Source organism: Misgurnus anguillicaudatus, chromosome 3 (genome assembly GCF_027580225.2).
Source record: "Misgurnus anguillicaudatus chromosome 3, ASM2758022v2, whole genome shotgun sequence".
In the NCBI taxonomy this organism is placed as follows: Eukaryota; Metazoa; Chordata; class Actinopteri; order Cypriniformes; family Cobitidae; genus Misgurnus; species Misgurnus anguillicaudatus.
The window spans coordinates 33,769,432-33,785,307 of record NC_073339.2 but is presented as its reverse complement, the minus strand read 5'-3'; the positions used below and the strand labels follow the sequence as shown (position 1 = coordinate 33,785,307).

Here is a 15,876-nt window from a genome sequence, read left to right as displayed (position 1 = left end):
GAAATTGGTTGCATTTTATTTGAAAAAAAAAATCTTAGTTTAAAACAGAATTGGAAAAAGACCTTTTCTCAGACCTGAAGAAAACAGACTAACAATAAAAATACTGCGTGTGCATGCGTGTGTGTGAGAGAATTTGCTTTAAATAAAATAAAACCCTTTTCTTTAAATAAACCTTTTTTTTATTCAGTCATTTCAGGAATGTTTTCAAGTGTTTGTACTTTATGAGAGTGTTTTCTTTTACTCTACTGCATTCTAAATCTAAAGCATATATCATACTTTTAAATGTCCTGACTTCTACATTTCACATTAAATTTCATATAATACCTTATTTCATTAAAAACCTAATATAGTTGCTTTTTAATGAGTGAAAATTAACTCAACGTTTTACTTGAGTATTAATATAATATAATATTTAAAAAATAATATAAAGAAAATACTACATTTTTAAAGTACCTAAGTATTAGGGGGAAAACAACTTGTATTTATAAAATGTAGTAGAGTGAAAAATACACTTTTATTTAATTTAATTTTTGCCAAATAAAAAACGACGTACTTTTACACCACACTTATTAATTAGCACTAGATTCTTCATTCCAAGTAACTAAAACCCAAACTATAGCGAGACTTTCAGCGTGGATTTTAATGCTGGCAGTTTCTCAATCCGAAGGCTGCAGCCTCCGGAGGGCGCAGTTCTAGGCTGCATACGTCATCAAGACTGTTTTATTTTAAAATATTAACAATTATAACGTTGACTATAATTCTTAATTAATCGTAAATTGTTGCAATATGCTTATGACTTGCGAATGTAATGCTCAGTTAATTTAAATAAACCAGGTTTGATGACGTATGCAGCCTCCGCATGCGATATCCGCAGGCTGCAGTCACTGCCGCTGTCATATCAGTGTTCACCGTGGGCGGTGTTTACGAACGTGCGCGTTGCTACGGTTGCGCGCCTGTCCCGAAGTTAACTTCCGGTTTGTGTTTGTTTTTGGTCTGGTTAGTGGCTTACAATATGGCGCCCACTACAAAAAAGGTTCGAATTAAGATAATGAGTAGAAAGAAGTTGGGATCGACTTGTAGTGCTCTAGGATGCAACTTGACATCTGGAACAAATACCTTATCGAAAATCAAAATGTATCGGTATCCTAAAGACGAAGACAGACGTCGAGCATGGCTCACCGCGGTGCAAAGAGACGGAGAGGGTTTGCAGACACGCAAGAATCTAAGGCTCTGTAGCAATCACTTCATTACAGGTAAACTCATGATAAGTGACAGATAAATCTAGCTGACCAGTAACGAGCTTTAAATAGGTGTGAATTCGCTACATTAATGGCTACACACGCGTAACGTTAGCTGACATTTTTACACAGTAAGGTAAGCTCGGTTAGTAGTTATTACGCTTTAGCTATGATTTTGAACTAGAGCAATGATACCCGATTACTACCAAACCTAATCTAATAACCTACAGTGCGCCTTTGGCTTGCTCCATAGGCACATGTCACATAACTAATACAATAATTTAATGCATTGCTTTTCTGATGAAGCTTTAAATCTTACTACTAAATAAGGACTTTACTACATTTTCTCTGACGGATTTTACTGCATTATCAGTCATTGATATATTTTATCTTTAAAGCTGCTTTGAAGCATGTGCATTGTGATAAGTGCTCCAAATAAATGTAACTTATCTATTTTTATTATTTTTTTTTGATCACTAGTAGGCTACTGATATTTTTAAAGTAATAATTTTCATGCAAGATCATATAAAGAATAAAAGTTTACACAAAAATGTGCATGTTTAACCAGAAAAGTGGATTAGGCAAAGTATGATGTATGATGCTCAGCAAAGTGCAATACTCTTTCTGTCATTGTTTTATTTTAGGAGCACCATCAGCGGATCCATGGAATCCAGATTATGTTCCATCAATATTCGCGCACAAAACCACCGCTGATGGTTCACAGAAGCTGGAGCAAAAGCAGATGAGACAGAAGAAAAAATCTGTGGTTAAGTCCAATGATTCACCTTCTTTAGAGGTCTCTCATACTGATCCTAATAAACAATGCACGGCTGCAGATCTTTCAATGGCAGACATTGACCGGCTACAAAAAGAAAACACTGAATTAAAAAGAAAAGTGGCTGTACTGGAGAAGACACTGAAATCTCAAGAAAATGACTACAAGATTGTATGTTGGGCAGTGTGTCCGAATTGCTTCTGTGTTTTTCAACCTCGTCCCTTACCTGACGACAAAGTGGAAAGCATCATCGACCATCCTTGCCATTCACGAGCAGTTTCTTGTGGTCCTGGTGAAGCTTCTTCTAGACTTAAATAAATTAAGATCTAGCTTTTCACTTCTGAGTGAATTGTGGAACTGTCCAGTGGCCGTCCAAAAAAGACATCAAAATAAATCTCCCCACCCTCTTCAAGACTACAGGTTACAATATAATAGTGTGAAGTTCCTTGTTGGAATCAGTCCCAACGGGAGCATTTACATTTATATCAAAAGTCTTGGGTGGTCATGTTAGCAAAAAGGTTATAACAAAACATTCCTGTTTGATTGACCTTTTTTCACCATTTAATAGCTGATTGAGGCTTTCATTTTCCTAATTATTTTGCCAACAAATGTATTCGTCTTTATGTACCAATAAAACAATTGATAGGATTTGAGGTGACACACTAGAAAAAAAATCACATGTGAGAATCCATGTGGAAAGGGCCATAGGAAAATTGAAGTCATTTAACACCTTGCCAGTCGGTATTGTTATATTATATGTTAAAATTATAAGTGTTTGCACAATAGATTTATTGACAGATTTATTTACTGATAAATAAAGTTACTAAAGACTACAATTTATGTTGTTTCTACTGTATTTAATATAAAAAGTGAAAATGCTTAAAGTAAAACACCACAGTTATCAATATTTTACTATGTTCTTACCTCAACTTAAACAAATTAATACATACCTATCTTTTTTCAATCCGTGCACTTAATCTTTGCACAGCGTGTTGTGAATGTGTTAGCATTTAGAATAGCCCCATTCATTCCTTGGGATCCAAACAAGGATGAACTTACTTGTGTAACTACTCATGTAACAGTCTTTAAATAGGGAAAACATGGAAGTATATGGTGGCTTCTAAATTCATCCCTGTTTCGATCCTAAAGAATGAATAGGGCTGGGCTGAATGCTAACACATTCACGGCTAGCTGTGCAGGGATGAAGTGCACGCATTGAATAAAGATAGGTATGTATTAATTTAAGTTGAAGTAAGAACTAGGGGTGGACGGTAAATCGATAACGATATGTGCTGCCGATAACGGTAGAACCAATTTCGGTATGACGCCTGTTAATGCACTGCTAAAACGGCATTGGACTACATTATATCGCCGTTCCTAGATCTTAAACAGCCTAAAGCATATAATATGCGTCATCCCTGCTTTCAAAGTACTGCGCAGAGTTTGAAGTGCTGCAAACTAAGTGCTCTTCCGCCATACAATATAGTTCTCATTTTTTTATTCGGTTAAAAAAATTGCCAAATTTTATTTCGAACCACCATACCTTACTCATGTAACAGTCTTTAAATAGGAAAAACATGGAAGTGTTTGGTGGCTTTTAAATTTAACCCTGTTTGGAGCCATATGAATGGGGCTAGGCTAAATGCTAACACATTCACAACGCACTGTACAAAGATTAAGTGCACGCATTGAAAAAAGATAGGGATGTATTCATTCGTCTAAGTTGAGGTAAGAACATAGTAAAATATTGAAAACGGTGTTGTTATCCTTTAATAAAGATGTTTGGGGCAGCACAGTGGCCACCCCTTCCTTCCACAGTCCAAGAACTATACAAAGGTTGATCTATACACACACACTGAGGGAAGGACAATTTGACATATCCAATTCACCTTTCCTGCATTTTTAACCTGGTGATTATTAAATAAGCATGATCATGTAATCCAACCAATCAGCGCTAAGAGGTCCATAGCCGTCCCTCACCTCTGTCCCGTGACAGTTTTTTGCAGTTTTTGGGCTGAAATTCCAGGGATCTTCCACACTAGACTGAATCAATCATTTTTTTTTGATCCATTTACTTTAACCATTTAAGTGATTCTGCCAACAAACCAGTATTTTGCATCTGAGCTCTTCAAATGTTTCCCACATTTGTATGTAAACCAACATTCAAATGGGTTATTGTTTAGCTTATAATGTTATAACTGGTTATAGCTTGATAAGATTTGTTTTGTTTTGCAATTGTATAGTGATCATATATAATTATTTCTCAGTTTCTTTATTAGCATACAACCAAAACATACATGAAATGTGTATGAAGTATTATAAACAGTATAAAAGTATATGCTGATGTGTCAAGTAGGGTAAACAAGTATAGGCAGCTGCAGGATCTCTTATACCTAAATAAAATTAAATCCTAATTTCTAATTCTAATGGAATGACTTCAAGACTTCAGTCTCCCCAAAAAAGCTCAAGATGTGTTTCATGCCAAGAAAGATTACACTTAATACTGACTGATGCCTGAAGACGACATTTAGTTCTGAAAATTGTTTAGTTTTTTTGTTTGTGTGCATATTTACTGTATTTTTTGTTTCTTAAAATCTTAAAAAAGAGTGAAAAATAACTTTACTAAAACAACAAAACTGCTGAAGACTTTTGCACAGTACTGCGTGATCAAATCAGGACACTAAAACATGCAAATGTTATGACAACTGACAAAACTTGATTTTTGCACATGCGCAGTTCAATTCCTCGCTGCCTGAGAGGAGTGTGTTCGCATTATTATGTGGATTTTGTAACAAAATAAAGTTTTAATATTACATTACACACAGATTCATTCACATTCATTAATTTAAAAGACGCTGAATAACACACAAAATAATACACAGAGTTGAAGCTAGAACAGAAGGGTTTTCTTCAGATGTTATTTTTTTAAGCTGAGGTGGACTCAGAATTTGCATTTGGAAAATACAAACATGAAAACTTAGCCCATCACAGATCATTCTGCATACCGAACAAAGCAGCGCATTTCACTAGTGGGTACACAAAAGTTGAAATGACGGATGTCACATGACACGTGTACCGCATATTTTAGTGAGGTTGGGGTGTAGGCTACATTAAGTTTCTAGTTGAAACTTTTCCTGACATAATCAGTAAATTTTTGTAAAAGCAATTACATGATGACAGACTGAAACATTGGATATATTCAAATCCACGGTGAGTCAAAGTGTATGTAAACATTTTGTAGCGAGGGAGACTCCACCTGGGATTTGCATGATCGTGACTGGGTCAGACCTCTTGTGTGCGTCTGTCTTTGTATGTGTACCTGGTATCCAAGGTAGAACCATCATTAGTTAATATCACCGAGCAATTTGAGCCACCCGTTATGGTTACCCCCTTATTGTATTACAGTTCTGTCTGTCTGTGTACAAACAGGTGCACACGCAGAGCCTAATAGACATAATGCGCATCGTCAATGATCATTAAAGTGAATGCCTGGATGTGCGCTAATACACGTGAGTATTTTCTCTTTTAATAAGAAATTCATACGTTTACATACTTAAAGTAAATAGTCATGTGCTTATTTTAGGTGTTTTTATGATTTTTTTAATCTTTAGGAGTTTTGAATTATTGTGTTGTTTGTGTGTTGCTAATTTACAGCTAGGTTGATGAATAAATTAGGATGATGTTAGTGTTGTTATTTTGTCAGCATAACTACATTCAACTTTCTTGTAGCTCAAGTGCATGGTGCTACAAAGCCAAGGTCATGGGTTGGATTCCCTATGAACACACCTGCTGTTAAAAAATTTAAATCTTGAGTACTGTAGTTAGCTCTGGACAAAAGCATTTGCCAAGTTCATAAATGATTATAATACTATATTGTTTATGCTGCAGGGTGTGTGAAATGTCAGCTGTGACAGCTTTGATTTTGCAATGTATTTGTGTTTCTTTCTTCATCTCAAGCAGATGGCCTCTCCCTTCACTGAGATGGAATGGTGCACGGTTGTCTTTTCTCTTTTAATATTCAGTGTTGTTACCCTGTATGGCCTAATACAAGAAAAGTGCATTCAAACTACAGGTAGGCTACAGTATAAGCGACACCTAAATGTTACAGTTTTACAAAAACAAGGATCTCTCAATTGATGCATCATTCATGTTTTCAGCACAAATAGTGTACATGTACACTGTACATGAAAAAGCGAAAGTCAGATATAATAAGTTGTTTTAACTTACATTTTCTCAATTTAAAGGGACACTAACATTTTTTGAGGGTGTGCTTTTCCAGCTCCCCTAGAGTTAAATATTTAATTTTTGCCGTTTTGGAATCCATTCGGCCGATCTCCGGGTGTGGCGGTATCACTTTTGGCATGGCTTGGCATAGTCCATTGGGTCTGGTTGGACCATTGGCGTCGCGCAAAAAAAATGACCAAAGAGGTTGGATATCTTTCCTGTTTGGAGCTTGACTCTTCTGTGGTTGCATCGTGTGCTAAGACCGACGGAAAATTAAAAGTTGCGATTTTCTGGGCAGATATGGCTGGGAGCTATACTCTCATTCAGGTGTAATAATCAAGGACTTTGCGTAATATTATTGCGCCTCCTGCAGCCATGGTACGATAGCAAAGTCGTTGATTATTACACCATAATGAGAGTATAGTTCCTAACCACATCTGCCTAGAAAATCACAACTATAAAATTTTCAGTCAGTCTTAGTACACGATGTAACTACAGAAGAATCAAGTTTTAAATAGGAAAATATTGAAACACTTTGATTATTTTTTTGCGTGATTCCAATTGTCCAATCAGATTCAATGGATTGTGCTAAGCTATGCTAAAAGGGCTAGCGCCAGACCCATAGATTGGCTGAATGGATTCCAAAACAGTAAAAATAAAATGTTTAACTCTAGGTGAGCTGGAAAATGAGCATGTTTTCAAGAGAGTGGAGTGTCCCTTTGGGTGAAAATTTAGGTTAAAATGCTTAAGTTTTTTAAGTGTTACCAATTGAAGTATATTTTTTAGATCCAACTTTTCACTTTATTAATGTGGTTAGGGTTAAACTTAGGAATTACATGTATTGGATGAAAATTCTTCATCGTCATTCCTCAACTACTCAGCACATTTCACATATTTACATAAGCCTAACCCAATCTGCAGTAATTTAACCTAACTAGTTTAACTTGTTTAAACTGTGACGTAGCCTTGGTTTGTTCTTTCCTTATTTTCTCGAAAAGACAACGAAGATAGCAAAGAAAGACTTGAAGAGCTACTCATCATCATCTGACTCGTGTCTGCATTCAATGGAACCAGATTTGTAAAGAAGACTGTTCTGGGATCAGTTATGTTTTGTGTGTGTCATCAATCTATTAATCAATGGACCTCTAAAGACTGAAGACTTGGCGTTGCATATCATCGTGGACACACTCAACTCTGTAACACTGTTCTGGGAACAGTCAACACACCTGACCTGCACGCAGCTGCTTAAAGTTCGATTGAAACTGATCACCTGGATTGAATCCAGCTGCAAACTCGGGTGAACAATAAAGACGGCATGTATGTGTTGGGTGCAAAAGTATGAAAAGTATGTTTGAACGCGTTGACGTGGTTTATAACAGCTGTAAGGAAGTGGGAAGAACTGGACCTTGATTGCTGTGTGTGAGAAAGCTCGTAAAACGCAAGGCTTTAAAACTCAAGCATGTTTCATACGCTGTGTGTGGTATAAATGGAATAAGTTCAATCCTGTGAGGGAAAGCGAAAGAAGGTATTTATATTTACTTCAATATTTAACCTCTCTATGTGTTACGTTTTAAATCTCTATAAATGTGATTGTTGACAGTAGAATAATGTATTTTCATATTATGCTGTAAAAATATACATAAATGTGCACTATATTGACAATACTATGCCATAAAAGTTGTTGAACACTGTAATTTAGGTTAATTATATATCCCAAGGTTGTGATTATCTTGTAATTTTGCTTTTATACTGCATGACTTCACTACAAAAGCAACTATTTATTGTGTTATTACAATGAGGGATAACACGGCCAAAAATGAATTCTGAAAAGTTTGACAAGAATGTTGGCACTGCTCTTTAGTACATCAATACCCTTAAATGCTTTTATGTATTCTAGCTATACATTTATAAAAGTGAATGTAAATAGATTGAGCCTGTCAGTAGATATGAATTTGGGAGAACATCAGAGTAAATGTTGACAGAATAAACAATCCCTTCAGCCTATCCAGTTACACATTCATACAGCACACCCACATCTCCGGCTCACAAGTTTATTGATCCTGTGTACAGTATAGCTTGATAATGGATATGATTTGTGCAGTCAGACTTTTGTGCATGTGTCCCTTCTGGTTTTTCAGCAGATGAGCATCTATTCATTTTTTATATAATACCACAATAATAATGGTATATTAAAGTAAAAATAAAAATGGAAGTAAATCAGATTGGGCTCTGGATGACAAAAGGCAACGTTTGAGTAGACTGTGAAAAGTAAAAGTTGGATCAACTTAAAAATTACTTCAATTGGTAATGCTTAAAATAGTGCCTAAAAAAAGTTTTTTCAACTTAAAGTTTGAAAATGTTATAGGTGTTACTAAGTGAAGTATAAGTTGATCCAACTTTTATTTTTTACAGTGTATAGATTGTGCACAGTGTGATAAAACCTCATCAAACTAACAGCTGATGGTGAAATAATGGCATAAACTAAATAAATGTAACAGCATAAAAATCACTGTAAAAATAAAATGCAGCATGAAGATAAAACAACTTGGTCAATTCAATCTACTTTTTTTCATTTTGACATAGGTTGAAATTGTTTAACCTAATTTGTTAAGTTAAAGTAACACAAAAATATGTTATTTGACATAATTTGTATAGTGTATGCATAACTTATATTAAACAAAGTTTAATGTCAATGTGAGATTTTTGTGGATGGTATTTTACGTTATTACTGTAAATTCAAAGGTGAGTGGTGCTTTTATTTAAAGATATTGTGCTATAAAAGGGTGTGTTTATTTGTAAATAAAAGAGATACCATTATGCTAAGGTAATTCATACTTTACATTTATTTAAACATCACAGGATGCAGCGTAAGAAAAATATCATAAAAAGTAATCCCTAGCTGTCACTGGGAAACTTTGCACCTATAGGTACCTCAGAGGTACCAAAGAGTGCTTAATTGTACCTCAAAGGTACATATTGGTACCAAATGTATACCTATCTGTACCTAAATGGTAACCTGGGTTTCCCCATGCTGTCTTGTGCGCAAATTTTTCACGCTGCAAGTCTAGCATGGAAACTATGGACCTAGTTCGCCCCTGAAATAGGGAACCAATCACCGAACAGGGAGGGGGCAGCAAGACGATGAAGTCGTCTATGCGAAACACCGATTGGCTATGAGCTACGAAGTTGCATTTGATAGACATTCGTAGCACCCAATAAACAGCATAGGGAACCAATCACAGAACGGGGAGGGGGCAGCAAGACGCTGACGACGTCTATGCGACACATCGAAAGGCTATGAGCTACATACAGACGCATTTGATAGACATTCGTAGCACCCAATAAACGACTCTGGGCATTTGTAAACCACGCCTCAAATACGAGAAAATTAACATGTGGTTCCCAGACCATCTCTCATTCTCTATGAGACTGGTCTGGTGTTAGCCAGGCTACCTAAATGGTACATATTAGGACCTTTTTATAAGGTACCCCAGTGACAGCTTGGGACCATTTTCGACCATTAAAGCACCACAACAGTAGTACTGTACATGCATTGATCTATTAATCTATTTAATATCTGTGATGTAGTATTTAGCATACATTATGGTAATGTAACTTACAGTTAGTTTATTGTCGCATTTTACAGCAGTCTTACATTACAATATTTAGAATTTCTTTATAATACACTGTGAAAAACAAAGGTAGGCCTACAAAAGCTATTACTGGGGCAGTACCCTTTAAAAAAGGTCCTGATATGCAGTGGCGGCCGGTGACTTCTTTTTCGCGGGTGCATGAGGCGAAGTTCGTCACAACATGTGTGTGGTTCGTAATTTCAAAATATGTGTTTGGCACATCTAGTGAACCTATGTGCATCACGTGTCATGTCAAAATAAGTGCCTGCTGCAGACGCGTCTAAAGGGTTTATGATAAAAGAGACGCTCACGTTTGCCAGATACTCGTGTAATCTCATGTGTAATCAGAGTTTACTGTTAGGGGGGTCTAGCGTGTATTTTGTGAACGTGAGCGTCTCTTTTATCAGAAATGCTTTTATCATATGCACTCTTTGGGTACAAAAGTGTTCCCTTTTGAAAGGGTACTGTCCCAGTGACAACTTGTGTATCTTTATTTCTGAAAGTGTAGTGTCTTTTATTCCCCCTTTTTGTACACTTTCTAGTAGTAACCATTAAATTGTAGAGATGAAAGACATGATGAACTGTTTAATGCTGTATTATTAAGTTATATATCACACCTGAAAGTATCTCTCTCTCTCTCTCTCTCTCTCTCTCTCTCTCTCTCTCTCTCTCTCTCTCTCTTTCTCTCTCTCTGTAGGTGTGTAAGAGTGTGTGTTTGTTATGGATCTGCCGTTTTCAGGATTGGAGTTGGTTTTCATCGTCATTGCTTTCACTGTCATGTGCTTATTTGCCTTGGGTGCTATCTACAGACATCATAGAAATGATCAAGGTAAACAAATTTTCTTTAAGCACACACCCAAGCACCAAAACAGTCATATAATTTAAAAAGGCAAATATTTGCAATGATTGTGTATGTGTCCTAGATGATATTCAGACAGAGCAGAGGATTACACATCGGAAGAAAAAATCTAAGAAAAAACAACCCGGCAGCAAACTCATTACAGACCTACCATGAACATACTGACATACATCTGAGTGCAGTTGACCAGAGGATTGTGGGATTGTCAGCATACTTGAGCAGGCCAAGAGTGTGACGTCAGGCACTCTCCGAAAAAGTTACAAAAGCTGTAACTGGGGCAGTACCCTTTCAAAAACTATACCTTTGTGCTTAAAGGGTGTGTATTACTACCTCAAAGATAAATATAGTGTTACCAAATAATACACATTTGTACCGAACTGCACTTATTGTTACATTTTTAAAAGGGTATATCGTCCCAGTGACAGCTTTTGTATATCTTCCTTTCTGACGGTGGGGTTTTGCAAAGGCCATTTGTGAAGATGCTGGAGCTTTGAATTCAGTGTTAAATCAAATCAGATTTAAATTATTTTATTTTTAATGTATTTTTAATATTTTAGTGCAGTTTTCGTGTTTTTATTGCTGCTAGACTGTGGGTGAGAATGTATTAAATTAACATTTGTTTTTAATGTATTATCACATATTAGAAAATGTACAAATGTGAAAATGTTTTTCTTTTATTTGTTTATATACCTATATGAGTGCTGTCTTTAATTTCCATATTGACTTTCATAGTAGGATTAAAGTTTACTGTGGAAGTCAATGAGGCCTCTGATCGGTTTGGTTAAAATTTTTTGCAAAATATCTTCCTTTGTGTTAATCAGAACAAAGAAATGTATATGTTTGTAACAACATGAGAGTGAATAAACCATGACAAATGCATTTTTTGGGGTGAACTATCCCTTAAAGATCTCTCTGACTGAATTTAATGTATGAACTTAATCTTTAGTTAACCAGTGAAGAAGAATTTATTGCTAGCAATTTGAGCTAAGTTGATCTTTTTTGGAAAATACAAATATTTGCATTGTTTAAAATGAGGTTAGACACTATACAGTATTGGGTTTGGTTCTGTGTGCTGTTTATCATTAGGGTGAATCATTTTTTAAACTTCTCAAAAGCTGAAGGCTGTTTTCAAGAACACTTTTAGGGACCTTTATTTTGTACAGTGTGTGTCAACAACAGGAACTAAATCAAGTGCACAAAGTCTGTTGACAGCAAAAAGAAAATATAACAAAATATACAATTTTAAACATACTAAACAGATTTGAAGAAAAAGGAAACTTAAAGTCAAATATAGGTTTAAATGAAGTTTATTTAACTAAGTTCGGGAGGAGCATGGTCATTTGATCCAACCAATCAGCGCGAAGAGGTGCCTATAAATAGCAGTCCCTCACCTCAGTCCCGTGACAGATTTTTGCAGCATCCCTCCTTCACCTCATCACCTTACTCTCATCTATCATTTAAATCCCAATTAAAGACGGGGGAGTACTCTGGTTCGGCCTAATATTCCGAGCTCGGAGCCCTCTCCTCGGACAGCGAGCCAAATTTATCTCGTTCTCAAATGTATCTCTATGTTATTGCGAACTCGTGAAATTGCTATTCGAAAAAGTCATATTATGTACAATTTAAGTAAATGTATACAGCCTACATTTAGTATCAATATGTATAGTATTAATATACACTTTGGGTACTCTAGTCTTAAGGTGTACCTTTTGAAGAGTACCGTCCCAGTGCCAGCCTTGTACCTTTCTCTGAAAGTGTATTGTGCATTAACGTGAGACCGACAGTCAAGGATTCAACCTACCGGGCGCCCTCTAACGGTAAGAAAGCGAACTGAGTTTGAAAACTTGTATTTTTGGAAAGTTTTTATAATCTAATGTTATTGTAAACTAGTTAGATTGTAAGAAAAAACTACAAGGAAAATAACTAGCTATAACTGGCTATTAAATAACCCGAATCAGAAAAACATTTACATTTTTATTAAAGTCTTATTCACACAGGTATGTCCTAAGTCATGGGTCTACAACAGGGGGTCTCTGGTGGCATTACAAGTGCAATTTCAAGTAGTACAACAAAATGCATAAATAGCCTAATAATAAAAATTGATTAAATCATAAAAAAACCTTCTCAATAAAAAAGTATTCAGTAAATTATGTTTACTGTATGTAGTATGTTAACAGTATGTGACTGTGTATATCAAAAATTATTATTTGATTAACTTTGCAACAACAACGTATGTAAATCCACTCTTCATTTGATGCCCAGGTGAAAAAGTAGTACACTTCCATAGTACTTTATTTTCGCACACTAATTTTGTACGCATAATAATTCATCTTTAGTACTTCTTATGATGTTCTTAAGATAATCTAAGTGTACTTCACTGTGCTATTTTGAGACACCATAAATATGAACTAAAATGTGCTAATAATGTATTTAAAAAATGTATTAAGGTAGGTACTACTTGTAGTAAACTTAAACCCATCTTTGTATGAAAGTTGAGTTCAAGTGTTAACTAAATACATTTTTAATACATTTAAGAATTTATGGTGTCTCAAAATAGCACAGTGAAGTACACTTAAATAATCTTAAGAACATCTTAAGAAGTACTAATTTAAGAGGAATTTTTAGTATATTAAGTACAAAATTAGTGTGCGAAAAAAAACACTTTAAGTACACTATGGAAGTGTACTACTTTTTCACCTGAATGTACTGGGGGTCCCTGTTCCTCCTCTCTATGGGTCCTTGGCCTTAAGACCTCTCCCCTAAGTGATACATTTGAACAAACTAAACTGAATTACAACACTAGAGTTTCTAAAATCACTTCTCTTTATTGTAAAAAAAAAGTTGTGGTGATGTATTTATAATATAGGCTTTATAAAAGTGTTTAAATGTGGAGGAAGATATGTTTGAGCTGGAGGAAAAGGGTATGTTGGGGGAGTAGTTTGGGTTTGTGCTTCCTGGCAGTAACTAGTTGTTGTAGAGTTGTAAACTCCAGAAGGAGGCATTGTCTCTCTCCCTCTCCCTTAGCGGGTGTGTGTATGTGTGTGTGTGTGTGTGTTGTAAATGGGGGTAGTAATCTAGTTTTGGAGGAAGAAAGGTTATGGGGAATGCCACTCTTATCTGCTGTTGCAACAAGCAACAAAGCTACACTCTGATAACATTTCCTGTTACACTGAACAAGTGTATACAAATGATACAAATGCACTTGGCAGCAACAATAACTTTTTCACTTTGAACTCAGCGCTGGGATAAAACAAACATTATTATGTAAATAAAAAACTCCTACTGTTACTGTTACTAATGTGTGAACATAGATGATCTACTCATATATAAACTGTTATATATATAGCCTACACATATGTGACCCTGTCTGTAAAATAACATTTTAATACTTCTCAAAGTAACCCTAAAAATTTATTTTAATCGTTTTTAAAAATTGCTGGTTCCTCATTGGCTGCCAACTTTTATTGTAGTATGCACACTTGTGTGTGTAGGGGGTGTCTGTCTACTGATTGACACATTATGTGCTCTTGATCCTGAGGGATGGACTCGACCTCTCCCTGGTGGGACAGGGGTGTATTTGAGGTCAGTGTGTGAATATCTGTTCGCATATGAAATTCCTTTCCTAATTACCGCCGAGCATCTACATTTACAAACATTATTGCCATATTACAATTTACAGGTTGCATACCTGAAATACAGAATCTGTACACTAAATAGCACTAAAAGCTCGTAATCATAGGGGAACCATTTTAGTGCTATATAAAGCACCTACGAAGAACTATTTGGGGGTGATATAGCACCACTATAGCACCAGATATGGTTCTATATAGGACAATATTAGGTGCTATATGACACTTAAAATGGTTCCCCTATGATTATGAGCCAATGAACCACTTTTAGTGCACTTTAGTATCGTTTGTTTTTAAAATGTATAGTACAGAAACACACACAGTATCCATTTCTCTCCCATGCAGCAAAATTGCACCTTAGGGCTACTAGAGATTTGCCACTGAATTGTGTGTCGATACAGCGGGTGGAGACGGTCACCTATCTGGCAGGCAGAAGGATTTATTTGCGCAGGCAGGTTAATCCAGGTACTGACATCTAATCCCCAATAAAACAAACATTACAACATACGCAGACGCATGGTCACAGACCCACCCAAGCCATCAGCCTGTGCGTGCGTCTGCCATTTCAAATCTGAGCGAGCCTGTGTTTTCATGCTTGCAATACCTACATCTCTGTCTCTTTTCTATAGGTATCAGTCTTCATGGATACCAGGTGGCTCCGAATAAGAATGCACCTTCATTTGCATATTTAAATTAAGGGAATAAAGCGCAGAGTACAATGTGAACCACCGGGGAGAATTTAAAGACAGTGAATATAGATTGTATGCCATTGATGAGGAACATTTTTGCAAACACCGTAAACCAGTAAATAACCTCTCAAGGGCATCTGCATGTGCACACAAATCGACAAACTTAACACACACATACTGAGATGGGGTCAAAAGCTGGTTTTAGGACCGAAGAGTCGGCTGTGTTGGTCTGTGTCCCTACATCGTCCATTAGCTTCATGCTGGGTTCTAATCCTAATTGACATGGAAAAAGCTCAGAGGATGTGTAGTCACACAAAACAGGTCGCACAAATGTATGCCTAAAAACAACTTTGAGACGTTTTCATACACACTTACATTTACAGACTGATCATATTCATTTAAAATTTTGCAAGATACTTCACAAACTGAAAGCGACACTTTATGTCCACGTGAAGCCTATTGTGTATCAACCAAAAAGATAAATGAACACACACACATGTCGCACAAATGGATGCCTAAAAAACAACTATGAGATATTTTCATACACACTTATACTTACAGACCGATTATATTCATATTTAAATTTTGCAAAACACTTCACAAACTAAAAGCAGGACTTTGTGTCAACGAAAAGCCTAGTGTATCAAACAAAAAGAGAATTGAACACACACACACACACAGGTCGCACAAATGGATGCCTAAAAACAACTATGAGATATTTTCATACACACACTTACACTTACAGACCGATTTTATTCATTTAAAATTTTGCAAGACACTTTCCAAGCTGAAAGCAACACTTTTTGTCCATGAGAAGCCTAGTGTGTATC

At 36.0% G+C, this 15,876-nt stretch overlaps 2 long non-coding RNA genes across 4 annotated transcripts; both read left to right on the top strand.

Annotated features, from left to right (window-relative positions):
* Positions 1-714: 714 nt before the first annotated feature.
* On the top strand, positions 715-2,594 carry LOC141362809 (uncharacterized). The gene is made up of 2 exons (XR_012368393.1): positions 715-1,253; positions 1,883-2,594. It is a non-coding gene; the product is annotated as an uncharacterized lncRNA (long non-coding RNA).
* A 2,528-nt stretch (positions 2,595-5,122) lies between these two features.
* Positions 5,123-11,626, top strand: LOC129444751 (uncharacterized). Of its 3 annotated transcripts, none has more exons than XR_008644595.2 (6): positions 5,123-5,344; positions 5,443-5,522; positions 5,974-6,085; positions 7,236-7,762; positions 10,567-10,698; positions 10,793-11,626. It is a non-coding gene; the product is annotated as an uncharacterized lncRNA (long non-coding RNA). The 3 variants fall into 3 exon arrangements; XR_008644596.2 differs by having other exon boundaries at positions 5,160-5,223; XR_008644594.2 differs by having other exon boundaries at positions 5,124-5,522.
* Positions 11,627-15,876: the final 4,250 nt, after the last annotated feature.